Here is a 20,063-nt window from a genome sequence, read left to right as displayed (position 1 = left end):
AAAAGAGAAAGGACCCAATTTATAAAATTATGAATAAAAGTGGAGAGATCATGACTAACACTAAGGAAATAGAAACAATTATTAGAGATTATTAACAAACTATGCCAATAAATTGAGCAACCTGGAAGAAATGGATGCCTTCCTGGAAACGTATAAACTGCCAAGACTGAAACAGGAAGAAATTGACAACCTGAATAGGCCAATAGCCAGTAGGGAGATTGAAGTAGTGATCCAAAACCTCCCAAAAAACAAGAGTCCAGGGCCTGATGGATTCCCTGGGGAATTCTACCAAACATTCAAAGATGAAATAATACCTATTTTCCTGAACCTGTTTCAAAAAATAGAAACAGAAGGAAACCTACCAGACTCATTTTATGAAGCCAGCATTACCATAATCCCCAGTCCAGGCATAGACCCCATCAAAATGAGAATTTCAGACTGATATCCATGATGACAATGGATTCCAAAATTCTCAACAAAATCCCAGCTTATAGGATCCAACAATACATTAAAAGGATCATCCACCACGACCAAGTGGGATTTCTTGCCAGGATGCAAGAGTGGTTCAACATTCACAAATTAATCAATGTGATAGAACTCCTTAATAAGAGGAGAGAGAAGAGCCATATGGTCCTCTCAATTGATGCAGAGAAAGCATTTGACAAAATCCAGCACCCTTTCCTGATTAAAACTTTTCAGAGTATTGGGATAGAGGAAACATTCCTCAAGTTCATAAAATCCATCTATGAAAAACACACAGCGAATATCATTCTCAATGAGGAAAAGTGGAAAGCCTTTCCCTTAAGATCAGGAACACGACAAGGATGCCCACTTTTGCCACTATTGTTCAACACAGTACTAGAAGTCCTAGCAACAGCAATCAGATGACAAAATGAAATAAAAGGTATTCAAATGGGCAAAGAAGTCATCAAACTCTCTCTTCACAGACGACATGTACTTTATGTGGAAAATCTAAAGGACTCCACCCCCAAATTCCTAGAACTCACACAGCAATTCAGTATTGTGGCCAGATACAAAATCATTGCACAGAAATCAGTTGCTTTCTTATACACTATCAATGCAACTGTAGAAAGAGAAATTAGAGAAACAATTCCATTTACAATAGCACCAAAAATCGTAAGATACCTCAGAATAAACCTAACCAAAGAGGTAAAGGACCTATACTCTGGGAACTACAGAACACTTATGAAGGAAATTGAAGAAGACACAAAAAGATGGGAAAACATTCCATGCACATGGATCTGAAAAATAAATATTGTTAAAATGTCTATGCTACCCAGAGCAATCTATACCTTCAGTGCCATCTCAATCAAAATTCCAATGACATTTTTCAAAGTGCTGGAACAAACAATCCTAAAATTTGTATGAAATCAGAAAAGACCCCGAATCACCAAGGAAACGTTGAAAAAGAAAAACAGAGCTGGGGGCATCACGTTGCCCGATTTCAAGCTATATTACAAAGCTGTGATTATCAAAAGAGCATGATACTGCCACAAAAACAGACACATAGACCAGTGGAACAGAATAGAGAGCCCAGATATGGAACCTCAAGTCTATGGTCATATAATCTTTGAGAAAGCAGGAAGAAATAAGCAATGGAAAAAAGACTGTCTCTTCAATAAATGTGCTGGGAAAATTGGACAGCTATATACAAAAGAATGAAACTCCACCATTCTCTTACACCATACACAAAGATAAAAAAATGGATGGAAGATCTCAATGTGAGACAGGAATCCATCCAAGTCTTAGAGGAGAACATAGGCAGTAAGCTCTTTGACATTGGCCCCAGCAACTTTTTTCAAGAGACATCTCCAAAGGCAAGTGAAACAAAAGCAAAAATGCACTTTTGGGACTTCTTCAAGATCAAAAGCTTCTGCACAGCAAAGGAAACAGTCAACAAAACAAAGAGGCAGCCCACAAAATGGGAGAAGATATTTGCAAATGACACTACAGACAAAGCGCTGATTTCCAAGATCTATAAAGAACTTCTCAAACTCAACACCCAAATAGCAAATCATCAAGTCAAAAATGGGCAGAAGACATGAACAAACACATTTCCAAAGAAGACATACAAATGGCTAACACAAATGAAAAAATGTTCATCATCATTAGCCATCAGGGAAATTCAAATCACAACCACATTGTGATACAAACTTACACCGGATAGAATGGCAAAAATAGACAAGGCAAGAAACAAATGTTGGAGAAGTTGTGGAGAAAGGGGAACAATTTACACTGTTGGTGGGAATGCAAGTTGGTACAGCCACTTTGGAAAACAGTGTGGAGTTTCCTCAAAAAAATTAAAAATAGAGCTACCCTATGACCCAGCAATTGCACTCCTGGTTATTTACCCCAAAGACACAGATGTAGTGAAAAGAAGGGCCATATGCACCCCAATGTTCATAGAGGCAATGTCCGCAATAGTTAAATTGTGGAAAGAGTCAAGATGCCTTTTAACAGAGGAATGGATAAAGATATGGTCCATATATACAATGGAATATTACTCAGCCATCAGAAAGGATGAATACCCAACTTTTACATCAACATGGATGGGACTGGAGGAGATATGCTAAGTTAAATAAATCAAGCAGAGGAAGTTAATTATCATATGGTTTCATTTATTTGTGGGACATCAGGAATAGCATGGAGAACATTAGGAGAAGGAAGGGAAAAATGAAGGGGGGAAATTGGAGGGGGAGTTGAACCATGAGAGACTGAAGACTCTGTGAAACAAACTGAGGGTTTTAGAGGGGAGGGGGTTGGGGGTGGTGTTAACCTGGTGATGAGTATTAAAGAGGGCATGGAGCAATGGGTGTTATACGAAAACAGTGAAGCGTGGATCACTACATCAAAAACTAATGATGTGTTATATAGTGACTAACATAAGATAATAACATTAAATTAAATTTAAAAAAATTAATGTTTGGTAGAATTACCATGGGAATCCATCTGTCCCTGGACTCTTGTTTTTTGGAGGTTTTTAATCACTGCTTCAATTTCTTTACTGGTTAATGATCTATTCAGTTTGTTATTTTCTTCCTGTTTCAGTTGTGGTAGTTTATAGGTTTCCAGGAACGCATCCAGTTCTTCCATATTGCTCAATTTGTTGGCGTATAGTTGCTGACAATACTTTCTAATAATTGTTTCTATTTCCTTGGTGTTAGTCATGATATCTCCTCTTTCATTCATATTTTATTAATTTGGATCCTTTCTCTTTGTTTTGGATACATCTGGCCAGTGTTATATCCATTTTATTAATCTTTCAAAGAACCAGCATCTAGTTTTTTGATCTGCTCTACTGTTTTTTTTTTTTTTTTGGTTTCTATTTCATTGATCTCTGCTCTAATCTTTATTATTTCTCTTCTCCTGCTTGGTTTAGATTTTATTTGCTGTTCTTTCTCCAGGTCCTTTAGGTGTAAGGTTAGCTTGTGCATTCAGGATTTTTCTACTTTTTTGAGTGAGGCTTTGATGGCTATGTATTTTCCCCTTAGGACCGCCTATGCAATATTCTATCAGTTTGGGACCAATGTGTTTTCATTCTCATTGGTTTCCATGAATTGTTTAAGTTCTTTGATTTCCTGGTTTACCCAAACATTCTTGAGCACAGTGGTCTTTAACTTCCAAGTGTTTGAATTCCTTCCAAATTTTTTCTTGTGATTGAGTTCCATTTTCAAAGCACTGTGGTCTGAAAATATGCAGGAAATAGTCTCATTCTTTTTGTATCAGTGGAGACCTGATTTGTGACCCAGTATGTAGTCTATTCTGGAGAAAGTTCCATGTGCACTCGAGAAGAATGGGTATTCTGTTGTTTAGGGTGGAATGTTCTGTATATATCTATGAGGTCCATCTGGTCCAGTGTGTTATGCAAAGATCTTCTTTCTTTGTTGATCATCTGCTTAGATGATCTATTACTGTGAGTGGAGTCTTGAGGTCTCCTACTACTAGTGTATTATTATCAATATGACTCTTTATTTTGGTTAACATTTGGCTTATGTAGTTGTCTGCTCCCATGTTAGGGGCATAGATATTTACAATTGTTAGATTATCTTTTTGGATAGACCCTTTAAGTATGATATACTGTCCCTCTATATTTCTTACTATGGTCTTTAGTTTAAAATCTAATTTGTCTGATATGATGATTGCTACCCTAGCTTTATTTTGAGGTCCATTGGCATGAAAAATTGTTCTCTGTCCCCCATCTTTCAGTCTGGATGTATCTTTAGGTTCAAAATATGTCTCTTGTAGACAGCACATGGATGGGTTCTGTCTTTGTATCCATTCTACCACCCTGTGCCATTTCTTGGGAGCATTTAGGCTGTTCAGTTTGAAAGTTATTTTTGAAAGATATGATTTTAATGCCATTATGTTTACTGTGAAGTCCCTGTTTCTATGGATTGTGTCTGTAATTTCTGGTCTATATTTCTCTTGGGGTCTTTCTTCTTTTATAGAACCCCCCTTAATATTTCTTGCAGCTTGGTGGTCATGTATTCTTTCAGTTTCTGCCAGTCCTGGAAGCTCCTTGTCTCTCCATCTATTCTGAATGTCAGCCTTGCTGGATAAAGTATCCTTGGCTGCATGTTCTTCTCATTTAGTACCCTGAATATGTCTTGCCAGTGCTTTCTGTCTTGCCAGGTCTCTATGGACAGGTCTGATGTTATTCTGATGTTCCTCCTTCCATACATTAGAAATCTCTCCCTCTCTAGCTGCTCTCAGGATTATTTCCTTGGATCTAAGATTTAGGAGTTGTATTATTATATGTCAGGGCATTCATCTGTTCTCATTGAATTTGGGAAGGGTCCTCTCTTCCTCTTGTACACTAATGCTTGTTTCCTTCCCCAGATTAGGGAAGTTCTCAGCTAGGATTTGCTCAAATATATCTTCTAGACCTCTCTGTCTCTCTCTCCACCCCCTCAGGGATCCCAATAATTCTGACACTGGAACATTTCGTGGCATCATTAATCTCTCTCATTCTGATCTCTTGGGCTTTATGCTGTTTTTTTCAGGCCTCCTTGGTTTCCTTCTTTTCTATCATCTATCTTCTAGCTCACTAATTCGTTCTTCTGCCTCATTTACCCTGGCAGTCAGAGTATCCAGTTTAGACTGCATTTCATTCATAGCATTTTTAAGTTCTGCCTGATTAGATCTCATTTATGCCCTTAGAGATTCTATATTGGTGCTAATATTTTTCTCAAGCTTAGATATCAACTTCATAATGGTTACTCTGAAGTCTATCTGACATCTTGCTTATATCCATATCCAGTAGGTCTGTGGAAGAGGCCACAGCCTCTGATTCTTTTCTTTGTTGGTGGTTCCTCATCTTAGTAATTCTGTTGGAGGTTGTTGAGGGAATGTACAGAGTCCAAAGTATTAAGCACATCTCAAGCAAGATGCACGTGTTTTATAGGGACCCTAAGGTTGTAGTCCTCTTGTTCTTCCAGACTGTCTTCTGGGGGAGGAGCCTGCTGAGCTGTTACTCAGGCAACCCTACTTGGCCATAGTTGCCCTGCCCTCTGTCAGGGGTGGGTGTGGGCTCAGTGAAAACCAGTTTTTTGAGCTTTTGTTCTCTGGAGGCTTTCCTCCTCTATTCTGAGAGTCAGGGCAGAAGTGACCACACCTAAACCTTTGTCCCAGGACAGAGAAATTGCAGTCTGCTCTTCACTGAGCTCTCCAGGACACATGGTCTCCGTTTCTGTCTGTGCTGCTAAAAACTGCAGCCTCCCTAGTTGTGCGCCCCATAGCAACTCTCCCAGATGTTAATCCCAGGGCCGGGCATCTCTCTGCCCTTTGTGCTTCTAAAACCACGAGCCACCCCCCGTTCACACACATGCACCCACAGCTCCTGTGTCCTGTCCAGGAGGTGCACTAAAGTCCTTTCCCTGCCACTACTGGCCTGCGAGTCTCTGCCCAGTCCCCAGCATGGGATGCTTTTGTGCTCTGGTGTTATATCACCTTCCCTGCACCAGCTTATGGCAGCTCCCTTCTTCTGTTTATCTTCCCATATCTGCCCACAGAATCATGGCTCTGCCCTTCATACCTTGAGACCGCAGGAGATTTTCTTCTTGTAGAGATATATATTCTTACATCTCAGGCTGATTTCGTCGGTGTTCAGAATGGTTTGGTAGATATCCAGCTAAATTCAGGGGGACAGGGGCGCCTGGGTGGCTCAGTTGGTTAAGCGACTGCCTTCGGCTCAGGTCATGATCCTGGAGTCCCGGGATCGAGTCCCGCATCAGGCTCCCTGCTCGGCAGGGAGTCTGCTTCTCCCTCTGACCCTCCTCCCTCTCATGCTCTCTGTCTCTCATTCTCTCTGTCTCAAATAAATAAATAAAATCTTAAAAAAAATAAATAAATAAAAATAAATAAATAAATAAATAAATTCAGGGGGACAGTTGAAATAGGGTCCCGTAGTCCTCCACCATCTTCCCTGTAAGATATTCTTTATATATTTTGGATATTAACCTATTATCAGATATACCAGTTGCAAATTCTTCTCCCATTCAGTAGGTTGCCTTTTTGTTTTGTTGATAGTTTCCTTAGCTAAGGTAGTCAAAACCCTATGGTTCTGGCACAAAAATAGACACATAGGCCAATGGAACAGAATAGAGAGCCCAGAAATAACCTCTCTTGTGCTGTTGGTGGGAATGCAAACTGGTGCAGCCACTCTGGAGAACAGTATGGAGGGTCCTCAAAAAGTTAAAAATAGAACTACTCTATGATTCAGCAATTACACTACTAGGTATTTACCCAAAGGATACAAAAATACAGATTTGAAGGGGTACATGTACCCCAATGTTTATAGCAGCACTATCAACAATAGCCAAATTATGGAAAGAGCCCAAGTGTCCATTGACTGATAAATGGATAAAGAGGATGTGTGTGTGTGTGTGTGTGTGTGTGTAATGGAATATTACTCAGACATTAAATATAATGAAATCTTGCCATTTGTAATGATGTGGATGGAGCTGGAGTGTATTATGCTAACTGAAATGAGTCAGTCACAGAAAGACAAATAACACATGATCTCATATATGGAATTTAAGAAAGAAAACAGATAACATATGGGAAGAGGGAAAAGAAAAAAAAAGGAGGAAGAGACAGAAACCATAAGAGACTCTTAATGATAGAGAACAAACTGAGGGTTGATGCAGGGATGTGGGGGTTGGAATGGGCTAGATGGGTGATGGGTATTAAAGAGGGCACTTGTGATGAGCACTGGCTGTTTTATATAAGTGATGAATCACTAAATTCTACCCCAGAAACCAATATTGCCCTGTATGTTTACTAACTAAATTTTTAAATTAAAAAAAAAAAAGAATATACAGTGGGAAATCAATCTCTTTAACAAATGGTATTGGAAAAACGGGCTACATGTAAAAGAATGAAACTTCCTTACACACACACACACACACACACACACACACACACACACACTTGAAGTGAGATTAAAGACCTAAATGTGAGACCTGAAATGGTAAAATTCCTAGAGGAAAACAGAAGCAGTAATTTCTTTGACATTGTCTATAGAAACATTTTTCTAGATATGTCTCCTCTGGCAAGGGAAACAAAAGCAAAATTAAACTATTGGGACTACACCAAAATAAAAATTCCTGCATGGTGAAGATTTTAACTTTTGATGTAGCAAAATCGACTAATATTTTCCTTATTGTTTGTGCATATTTTTCTATATTATTGAAGAATCTTTCCTTGTGATTTGCTGGATTTGCTGTGATTTGATGGAATCCCTTGTGTATTCTAAAAGTTTTACAGTTTTGTTTTTTTATATACTTTGATCTCTAATGCATCTGTGGTTTATTTGTATGTGAAGTAGAAGTCTAATTTTATATTTTTCTATATGACTATGTGGTTGTCCCATCACTAAAAACAAAGCAAAACAAAAACAAAACTGCCTGTTCCTTACTGACTTGTATACCCAGCCAAAAGTGTATAGAACTAATCTTAGAATGAATAATATCTACTCCAAGGTGACTTGCCCTCTCTACCTAGATAGATAAGTGGTTGGCAATGTTATGAAAGCTTCCCTTGCTTAAATAAAGCTCTGCTTTTTTATGACAAGAATACAGGAAATGAAAAACAAGGAGGTTATCTCTGTTATGCTATTAAAAATGATCAGCTATTAAATGACCAGTTTAAGGGGAAGTAATGTAATTATCACGATTCAGTGACCTTATAAAGTCTTTAGAAAATATTTTGACTAGGAGTTAACCCCTCACCCTGAAATTTTGGATTACTGGCATTTCTGTTGAAAATTCCATATTTTTCAGCAACTGTTTTTATGGAACACAATTTTCTGTTTTCACTAATGAATATATGCATGTGTGTGTGTGAATTTTGCTTTCCCACAGTTTTCTCTGTCCTAGGGAGAAAATAGGAGAGACTTGGTATCTGTGACTTGCCTGTGCTTACCCTCCAACCTGGAATTTTTTCTCTTCCTTTCTATTTACCAAATATGATCTGTTCATAAGATTATCACTATCCATGGGGAACTCCAGTAACATTTACTGCTTTGCCTTAATTTGAAGAGACTTCTAATTGTAAATCACAGCATGGATTGATAATAGCTTTTCAAGAAAATAAATGTCACACTATAAATTTACATCAATTATAAGATAAATCTTGATGAGTCATCAGAGCTGTTAAAAAATAAAAAGAAAAGAAAAGAAAAAAAAGTATATCTTAGAAATGAGGAAATATGGTATTACTTCATCCATTTTGGAAATTATATACTTTTTAAAAAGTATCTTTTGAGTGTTTAGCTGGATGGCTTAGCTAATCTATGTGTAAATTTTGCCTTTAGTTTGTGAATTTTTAGGGCAGAATCCATTCCAGCCGTGGTGTATAAAAGGTGCTCAATAAATATTTGTGGGTGGAATTCAATTGAGTTATTCTCTCTCCTCATCCTAGCACCCATAATAGGGCTGGGTATAGGGTAGCCAAATACTTATCAATGAAAAAAAAAATCAGGTTAACTGAGGCATGGCTAGAAAAAGTAAAGATCTCAAGGATTTACAGCATTCCATCAAAAGGAAGCAAAGATGCAGTAGTCAGACCCAGAAGTCTAACAGAGGGCCCTGCCCTCTTTCAGCCATCTCTTTGAATTCCAGTGTAAATAGTGCTAGACTTTGAATGAAAGTTATTAGCATTCTTTTCTCCTCCTTTCTGGCCATGGTAATATTCAGTTGTCCGTTCAACCAGAATCTCTTTCTAGTCTCTACTTCCTCAGTTAGCTTCTAGCTGATAGCTTTAACTCATTATGCCTTCAGAAATCAGTGTCTGTTAGCAGGAATGATGCCATCAAGAAAAGCAAAGTTTTGGGGTGCCTGGGTGGCTCAGTCATTAAGCGTCTGCCTTCGGCTCAGGTCATGATCCCAGGGTCTTGGGATCGAGCCCCACATCAGGCTCCCTGCTCGGCAGGAAGCCTGCTTCTCCCTTTCCCACTCCCCCTGCTTGTGTTCCCTCTCTCACTGTCTCTCTCTCTCTGTCAAAATAAATAAATAAAATATTTTTAAAAAAAGAAAGGAAAATTTTCAAATTGATTAAAATCCTCCTCCCCCATTCACTGTGTGATCCAGTTGCCTGCCCAATGCTCTGCCTTGGTGGGACATTGGTAGGCTCCTGGGGTCACTGGATCATTCTGGGGAAAACATAAGAAAGAGGATAGTAGACCACAAGAAGCTGTCTTTGTTAGGGATGGATCCAACCCTTCTGGTGGCCACATACTTTATAAATGAAGGGGGATCACATATGCATCCAGGGAAAAAAGATTGCAGTGGAGAACATAATTAGTTTAAAAAAATAATTGCTGGTGAGGATGTATAAGACTATGAACTCTCTGAGTATAAATTGATACAAGGACTTTGGAAATACTTTGGCATTACTAGTAAAGTAGAAGACCTACATAACCTGTGTTCCAATAATTCTACTACTGGATATAGACTCTCTAAAGCCTTGCTACTCCAAGTGTGGTTCACAGACCAGCTCCAACAGCATCACCTGAGATCTTATTAGAAATGCATAATCTCAATCCACACCCCAGACCTGAAGAATCAGAACCTGATTCCTGGTGATTTGTATGCACATTAAAGTTTAAGAAACATCTCAATGAACTCTCACCCATGTGTATAAGGAGACGGGATCATGAATACAGGGAAAGAAAACAGAAACAACCCAAATAGCAATCAATAGAACAGATAATTATGGTATTCTGATAGCATTTATAGCAGTGCTAAATAATGACCTAGAGCCACATGAATAAATTTCAGAAAAACAATATTGGAATGGGGGGAGCAAATTGCAGGATGGATATAATGTGATAAGATTTATATAAAGTTTTAAAACATATTGGCTGTACTGATTGGAAGTATGGAGACATATATACTAAAAGTATAAAAAACATGCATGAGAATAAGAACCAACGAATTTATGATAGTAGTTACTTCTAGGAAGTAGAGAAATGGCACCTTGGAGTGTTATTCAGTTGGCTTGAGGCACATTTGTAATATTTTATCTTTTTTTTTCAAATAAGAGGTTAAGTAAATATAGCATCATGTTATAATTTGATAAAGTGGAGAAATAGTTACATGGGTTTTTATTTTTATTCTTTATATTTTTTCAATTGACCTGCCAGAAAGAAATGAACCCAAAAGTATCATGACTTCATTAAGATAGGTACTTAAGACATACTAAACATTTTTCAGTTTCTTTCCCTCAGTTAATTATTCTCCCCTCAGTTAATTAAATTATCTTTTATTTATATGTGATCTATGGTCAATGACCACCCCTGTCCCCCACCAGCATCACTACAAGTTTGGTGGAACTCTAGGCCCCAAAGTCCATACATCCTTTCGTTAGATATTTTATTGACCACATACTAGATAAGCATATCATTGTGAACAAGATGAAAAACATCTTACTTTCCTGGAGCTTACATTCTAGTGGTGAGATACTTATAAGAATCCTGTAAACAAATACATGGCCAAGATTATTTCAGCTAATGGTAAGTGTTATAGTAAATAAGACAGGGTAATGAAGAGAGAAGGACTAGAATATGTATGGGGTGAGGATCCTTTTGATTAAATACTTAGGGAAGTTTTTATATTGGGTTATCTTTGGGCTGATTCCTAGAATAATGAGAAGGAGCCAGCCAGTCATGTGGGAGAAGAGAATTCCAGACACATGTCAGCAAGTGCAAAGTCCCTGAAGTAGAGGCAAGTTTAGACTGTTAGAGGAATATTGGGCAAAAAAACATTTTCATCTCAGTCATGTCAGTCTGATCTGTGGAAGATCTGAGACCTATTAAAAAACTGTTGCTGTGGTCCAAACAAAAAAATAATAATAATAATTGTTGGGTTTAGATGGCAGCAGAGGAGACAAAAAAGTGGACAGATTCAAAATCTATTTTAGAGGTAGAATTGACTAGACTTGCTAATAGACCAAATGTTGGAAGTGAGGGAAAGAGAAAAGCCAAAGATGATTTTTAATTTTTGTCATGCATAAGAGAGTAGATGGTGATGCTTTTTACTGAAACATGGAAGAAGGACGCTGGGTTTTGGAAGTAAAACCGAGTTCTGTGTTGACACTTAACAAGAAAGCATATGAACTCTCTTTATACTTGAAGAGGTCTGATGTGTAAGCAGCCTCTCCCCATCTACTTAGCCACTCTCTTCATCACCACCCCAATTATGGTTACAGTGCTACCAGATTATAGATGGTAGCTAATTTTTCTTTACCTATTTTCTAATGTCACAATTTCTGTTTGCCCAACTGGATCATTTGTATGTTAGCCATTTCTGTAACCAACCCTTATCTGGCAACATAATTGCAGCACAATAATGATTTGCATGATACCTTGAAATTTGGGGGGAGGGGGCATGCCAAGTTGGGCATCACTTTGTCTTAGCAATTAATGGGATATTAATAACTAAAATAAGGTAATATCAAGCAAGGTGCCAGTTGAACAATCTTTAATTTGATCAATGTCTGTTCAGCACTTTGAGCATTTACTTACCTCATTTAGTCTTCCTTTTGTAGCACATGGTTGGGAGGAAAAAGTGCATGCATCTTCCCTTCACTCCTCTTTTCCCACCCTTTCCCTTTGCACATAGGTATTTGGTTTGCTTCCATCTTTTACGCAGTGCCTGGTAGTTTGCTTTTAGTATTGTTGCTGCACTTGAGTAGAGACAAACCTTTTGTCTACAGGATACATGAAGAGTGCAACTGCAAAACAAGAGCAAAAGGCACTTCCTCCCATGAACCTTACAGTAACCATACTGATTGAATCTCCAGGGACATTCCATCATTGTAATAGCTCAGATTTTTGTTCCTGTCCTTTTCTTTTCACACCAGCTCTACTCTTTAGTAAAATTGAAAAAGGCTGCCATTATGGACATTAGGTATCCCAACATTACCTTCTGGAGTGTGTTCAGTTTGTTATTCATAGGACTAATTTTTATTTGCAGTTTGGATTTTTATTATGAAGTTGCATTATTGTGGACTTCACTGTCTTTTTTTTAAAGATTTTATTTATTTATTTATTTATTTGAGAGAGCGAGAATGAGAGAGAGAGAGAGCACACATGAGAAGGGGGAGGGTCAGAGGAAGAAGCAGACTCTCTGCTGAGCAGGGAGCCCGATGCGGGACTCGATCCTGGAACTCCAGGATCATGACCTGAGCTGAAGGCAGTCGCTTAACCAACTGAGCCACTCAGGCACCCCTGGACTTCACTGGTCTTGTGATGAATTTTTTCATATGTGTTCTGTGCCATATTACTGTGGAGTTTTTTGATTAATTATAAGTAGCCTTCATGCCCAACATGGAGCTTGAACTCATGACCCTGAGATTGAGTCTCATATTCTACTGACTGTGTCAGCCAGGTGCCCCATGGGCCATACTATTGTTAAAATGAACTGTTGCTACTGTGAGATGCATTTTAAGTGCCTATTAAAGGTTTCTTTCAAACGGCACTATAGGGATATTCTGGTATTTGCTTCTATCATTTGGGCCTTGTGGATAATGTACAGATTTAAAACAAATCTTCTTGCTGATTTGTCCATTTCTTTCCCTGTACTTTGTTACATCTAGGATATAGTCTAACTCATCTGATTTAATATGCATTTTTAAAGTGCTATAACTATTAAATACCTTGCTTACAGACAGATGAAATAAATTTATTCCAACAAAAAATAAGAGTTCTGTGTTGAGCATATTGAATTTGAGATGCTTATTAGATGTCCAGGTGGAACCACTGGAGCAGCACTTTTGGTGTCATTAGCATATAGAGATATCTGAAAATGTGAGACTGAATGAGATCACCTAAGGAAATGGTATACATGAAGAAGAAAGGAGGTTTGAAGGCTGAGCCTGGGGCATGCCAACATTTAGAGGTCTGGTAGAAAAGGAGCCCTCACTGGTGTTTTTGATGAGTATATTCAGTGGGGGAGGTGAAAGGACAGTTGATGGATTGGTCTCTGATGACTAGAAGCTGAATTTTGACCATAGATTTCACTTTAACCAAAAAAACTTATTGGTAGCTCTTGGTACCAATAGGTAGTGAAGTGGGCAGGTAAGGTAGTGAAGTGGGCAGGGGCTTTGGGGTGGGAGGAAATTCCAGGGAATAAAAACTTAAGTTTGATGCAAATAGAGTTGGGTGTGTGCCTGCAAAGGAATGTGAATGGCTTAGAGCTCTGGTTTTCAGCTACATTGGACTTTCAGCTGCACACTGAAAGGTCATAATAAAAAGCAGCTTCTTTGGAGCATTGCTGTTTAAGCTGCCTGCCTTTCCTTAAGAACTCTCCTAATTTCTGGAACCTCCTTTTTAAAAAATAATAATTTAAAGAATTTGAATATAGTTGACACATAATGTTACATTAGTTTCCCTCATTCTTAATTGGCCCTACACACCTGAAGCCCGGATGCTGCATAGAATAAAGATTTCAAGAGGCCCAAATCTTGTTGTTCAAAGAGGTAATTATGAATTAAATTTTAGGAATAGCTTCCTCAAATATAATTTCCTGTTTTTAATTTTGTTTTTTTGTTTTTATTTTGTATTTGATAGAAATGTTTCTTCCATAGGAGCAGATTCATAGAGTATTGAAGATCAGAATAGAATCAAATCAAATCTTTGAATTTTGTGCACATTAACACATCATCACCTCCTACTGACTTTATCTAAGCAGACTTACAAAATAAATACTATATATTATAATGTAGATCTGTAGGTGTATAATACATTCTCCAAAATTTTCAGGGACATTTTACTTTAAAAATTATACATGTATTTAAAGTAGTTTGTAAGAAGAAAACTATATTTCATAAAAATATGATCTACATATTTACTGGAGGTGCAATATAATACAGGGAATTATTATTTATTTATTTTTTTGCCAATAATCAAGCCCGTATTTTGCATCATTTTTAAAAGTTTTTATTTTAATTCTAGTTAGTGAACACACAGTGTTATATTAATTTCAGGTGTACAATATACTAATTCAACACTTCCATATACCACCCTGTGCTCATCAGGACAAGTGCACTCCTTAATCCCCATCACCTATTTAATCCATCCCCCAACACCGTCCACTCTGGTAACCATCAGTTTGTTCACTATAATTAAGAGTCTGTTTCTTGATTTCTCTCTGTCTGTCTCTCTCTCTGATTTTTGTCTTTGGGTATTGAGTTTTATAAGTTCTTTATACATTTTGCATACTAACACTTTATGGGATATGTCATTTGCAAATATCTCCTCCCATTCCACAGGTTGCCTTTTAGTTTTGTTGATTGTTACTTCACTGTGCAGAAGTTTTTTGTTTTTGTTTTTTTAGATTAGATTATTTTTTATTTTTTTAATTTAATTTTATTTTATTATGTTAGTCACCATACATCATTAGTTTTTTTAATATAATTTTATTATGTTATGTTAATCACCATACATTACATCATTATTTTTTGATGTAGTGTTCCATGATTCATTGTTTGCGTATAACACCCAATGCTCCATTCAGTATGTGCCCTCTTTAATACCCATCACCACACTAACCCATCGCCCCACCCCCCTCCCCTCTAGAATCCTGTTTGTTTCTCACAGTCCATAGTCTCTCAACACATCATTAGTTTTTTATGTAGTGATCCATGATTCACTGTTTTCGTATAACACCCAGTGCTCCAGGCAGTATGTGCCCTCCTTAATACCCATCACTGGGCTAAACCATCCCCCCACCCCCCTTCCCCTCTAAAACCCTCAGTTTGTTTCTTGGAGTCCATAGTCTCTCATGGTTCGTCTCCCCCTCTGATTTCCCCCCGTTTCTTTTCCCTTCATTCTCCTAATGTCCTCTGTGCTATTCCTTATGTTCCACAAATAAGTGAAACCATATGGTAATTTTTATTTTGATGTAGTCCCAATAGTTTATTTTTGCTTTGGTTTCCCTTGCCTCAGCACACATATCTAGAAAGAACTTTGTATGGCTGATGTCAATAGTTATTGTTTGTGTTCTCTTCTAGGACTTTTATGGTCTCAGGTCTCACATTTAGGTCTTTAATTGATTTTGAATTTGTGCTCCAGTATCATTCTTTTGCATCTTTCTATCCATTTTCCCCAGCACCATTTGCTGAAGAGACTATCTTTTTCTCATTGGATATTCTTTCCTGCTTTGCAGAAGATTAATTGATCATATAATTTTGGTTTTATTTCTGGATTTTCTCTTCTGTTTTAATGCTCTATATGTCTGTTTTTGTGCCAGCCCCATACTGTTTTGATCACTACAGCTTTGTAACATAACTTGAAGTCCAAATTTGTGATGCCTCCAGTTTTGCCTTTCTTTTTCAAGGTTGCTTTGTCTATTCAAGGTCTTTTGTGGTTTCACACAAATTTTAGTATTCTTTGCTCTTGTTCTGTGAAAAATGCTGTTGGTATTTTGATTGGGAGAGCATTAGATGTGTAGAGAGCTTTGAGTAGTATAGACATTTTAAGAATTCTTTCAATCTATGACCATAGACTGTCTTTCCATTTCTTTGTGTGGTCTTCAATTTCTTTCATCACTGTTTTGTAGTTTTCAGAGTACAGGTCTTTCACCCCCTTGATTGGGCTTATTCTTAGGTATCTTATTATTCTGCATACAATTATAAATGGGATTGGTTCCATAATTTCTCCTTCTCTTGCTTCATTATTGGTGTATATAAATGCAACAGATTTCTGTACATTGATTTTGTATCCTGCAACAATTACTGAATTCCTTTATCAGTTCTAGTATTTTTTTTTTATGGAGTCATTCAAAGTTTTCTATATAGAGTATCATGTCATCTGCAAATAGTGAAAGTTTGACTTTTTCTTTACTGACTTGGATGCCTTTTATTTCTGTTAGTTGTCTGAGTGCTGTAGCTAGGACTTCTAGTACTATGTTAAATAACAACAGTGAGAGTGAACATCCCTGACTTGTTCCTGATCGCAGAGGAAAAGCTTTCAGGTTTTCCCCATTGAGAATGACATTAGCTGTGGGTTTTTCATATATACCCTTCATTATATTGAGGTATGCTCCCTCTAAACTTACTTTTTTTTTTTTTTTTACCATGAATGGCAGTTGTACTTTTTCAAATGCCTTTTCTGCATCTATTGAAAGGATCATATGGTTCTTATTCTTTCTTTTATTAACGTGGTTTATCATGTTGATTGATTTGCAATATTGAAACACTGTTGCAACCCAAGAATAAATGCCACTTGGTTGTGGTGAATAATTTTTTAATGTATTGTTGGATTAAATATGATTTATTTTATTGAGGATTTTTGCATTGGGCTCATCAGGGACATTGGCCTATAGTCTTCTTTTTTGTTATTGTGTTTATCCACTTTTGGTATCAGTGTCCTGAACCCTCTTCTACTGGATTTACGCTTCATTTGTTGTTCTTTCTTTGGCCCCTTTAGGTGTAAGGTTAGGTTGTTTATTTGGGATTTTACTTGCTTCTTCAGGTAGGCATTTACTGCCATATCCTTACCTCCTAGAACCACTTTAGTGGAATCCCAGAGGTTTTGGAATATTGTGTTTCCATTTTCATTTGTTTGCATGTTTTTCCCTTTCTTCTCCTAATGCCCTCCTGCTATTCCCTACATTCCACAAATAAGTGAAAACCACATGATGATTGACTTTCTCTGCTTAACATATTTCACTTAACATAATCTCCTACAGTCCCATCCATGTTGATGCAAAAGTTGGGTATTCATCCTTTCTGATGGATGAGTAATATTCCATTGTATATATGAACCACATCTTCTTTATCCATTCATCTGTTGAAGGGCATCTTGGCTCTTTCCACAGTTTGGCTATTGCAGACATTGCTGCTATGAACATTGGGGTGCATATGGCCCTTCTTTTCACTACATCTGTGTTTTGGGGGTCAATAACCAGGAGTGCAATTGCTGGGTCATAGGGTAGCTCTATTTTTATATTTTTGAGGCACCTCCACACTGTTTTCCAAAGTGGCTGTACCAACTTGCATTCCCACCAACAGTGTAAGAGGGTTCCCCTTTCTCCACGACCTCTTCAACATTTATTGTTTCTTGCCTTGTCCATTTTTGCCATTCTAACTGGTGTAAGATGGTATCAAATGTGGTTTTGATTTGAATTTCCCTGATGGCTAATGATGATGAACATTTTTTCATGTGTCTGTTAGCCATTTGTGTGTCTTCGTCAGAGAAGTGTCTGTTCATGTTTTCTTCCCATTTTTTTGACTTGATTATTTGTTTTTTGAGTGTTGAGTTTGAGAAGTTATTTACAGATCTTGGATACCAGCCCTTTGTCTGTAGTGTCATTTGCAAATATCTTCTCCCATTCTGTGGGTTGCCTCTTTGTTTTGTTGACTGTTTCCTTTGTTGTGCAGAAGATTTTATCTTGAAGAAGTCCCAAAAGTTCATTTTTGCTTTTGTTTCCCTTGCCTTTGGGGACGTGTCTTGAAAGAAGTTGCTGTGGCCAATGTCAAAGAGGTTACTGCCTATGTTCTCCTCTAGGATTTTGATGGATTCCTGTCTCACATTGAGGTCTTTCATCCATTTTGAGTTTATCTTTGTGTATGGTGTAAGAGAATGGTCGAGTTTCATTCTTCTGTATATAGCTGTCCAATTTTCCCAGCACCATTTATTGAAGAGACTGTCTTTTTTCCATTGCATGTTTTTTCCTGCTTTGTCGAAGATTATTTGACCACAGAGTTGAGGGTCCATATCTGGGCTCTCTGTTCTGTTCCATTGGTCTATGTGTCTGTTTTTATGGCAGTATCATGCTGTTTTGGTGATCACAGCTTTGTAATATAGCTTGAAATCAGGCAACGCGATGCCCCCAGCTTTGTTTTTCTTTTTCAACGTTTCCTTGGTGATTCAGGGTCTTTTCTAATTCCATACAAATTTTAGGATTGTTTGTTCCAGCACTTTGAAAAATGCCATTGGTATTTTGATCAGGATGGCGATGAAAGTATAGATTGCTTTGGGCAGCATGGACATTTTAACAATGTTTATTCTTCCGATCCATGAGCATGGAATATTTTTCCATTTTTTTGTGTCTTCTTCAATTTCTTTCATGAGTGTTGTGTAGTTCCTAGAGTATAGATCCTTGACCTCTTTGGTTAGGTTTATTCCAAGGTACCTTATGGTTTTAGGTGCTATTGTAAATGGAATCAATTATCTATTTTTTTTTTCTACAGTTACATTGTTACTGTAGAAGAAAGCAACTGATTTCTGTGCATTGATTTTGTATTATTGCTTTTTGCAGTAATTTTTTCTACTATTGATTTTTGCATTACTGAATTGCTGTATGAGTTCTAGAAATTTGGGGGTGGAGTCTTTTGCATTTTCCACATAAAGGACCATGTCATCTGTGAAGAGAGTTTGACTTCTTCTTTGCCTATATGAATACTTTTCATTTCTTTTTGTTCTCTGATTGCTGTTGCTAGGACTTCTAGTACTCTGTTGAACAATAGTGGCGGGAGTGGGCATCCTTGTTGTGTTCCTAATCTTAAGGGAAAGGCTCTCAGCTTTTCCCCATTGAGGATGATATTTGCTGTGGGTTTTTCATAGATGGATTTTATGAACTTGAGGAATGTTCCCTCTATCCCTCTACTCTGAAGAGTTTTAATCAGGAAAGGGTGCTGTATTTTGTCAAATGCTTTTTCTGCATCAATTGAGAGTACCATATGGTTCTTTTCTCTCTTCTTATTAATGTGTTCTATCACATTGATTGATTTGCAAATGTTGAACCACACTTGCATCCAGACAAGAAATCCCACTTGGTCATGGTGGATGATCCTTTTATTGTATTGTTGGATCCTATTAGCCTAGGATTTTGTTGAGAATTTTGGCATCCATATTCATCAGGGATATCGGTCTGAATTTCTCCTTTTTGATGGGGCCTTTGCCTGGTTTGGGGACCAAGGTATTCCTGGCCTCATAGAATAAGTCTGGAAGCTTTCCTTCTGTTTCTATTTTTTGAAACAGCTTCAGTAGAATAGGTATTATTTCTTCTTTGAAACCTTGGTAGAATTCCCCAGGGAATCCATCAGGCCCTGGACTCTTGTTTTTTGGGAGGTTTTGGATCACTACTTCAATGTTGTTACTGATTATTGGCCTATTCAGGTTGTCAATTTCTTCCTGTTTCAGTCTTGGCAGCTTATAGGTTTCCAGGAAGGCATCCATTTCTTCCAGGTTGCTTAATTTGTTGGCATATAGTTGTTGATAATAATTTCTAATAATTGTTTCTATTTCCTTGGTGTTAGTCGTGATTGCTCCCCTTTCATTTATAATTTTATTAATTTGGGTCCTTTCTCTTTTCTTTTGGATAAATCTGGCCAGTGGTTTATTGATCTTATTAATTCTTTCAAAGAACCAGCTTCTAGTTTCATTGATCTGCTGTACTGTGTTTCTGGTTTCTAATTCATTTATCTCTGCTCTAATCTTAATTAATTCCCTTCTCCTGCATGGGTTAGGCTTAATTTGTTGTTGATTTTCCAGTTCTTTAAGGTGTAAAGATAGTTTGTGTATTCGGGATTTATCT

This window comes from Neomonachus schauinslandi, chromosome X (assembly GCF_002201575.2).
Source record: "Neomonachus schauinslandi chromosome X, ASM220157v2, whole genome shotgun sequence".
Taxonomy (NCBI): Eukaryota; Metazoa; Chordata; class Mammalia; order Carnivora; family Phocidae; genus Neomonachus; species Neomonachus schauinslandi.
This window is presented reverse-complemented; position numbering follows the sequence as displayed.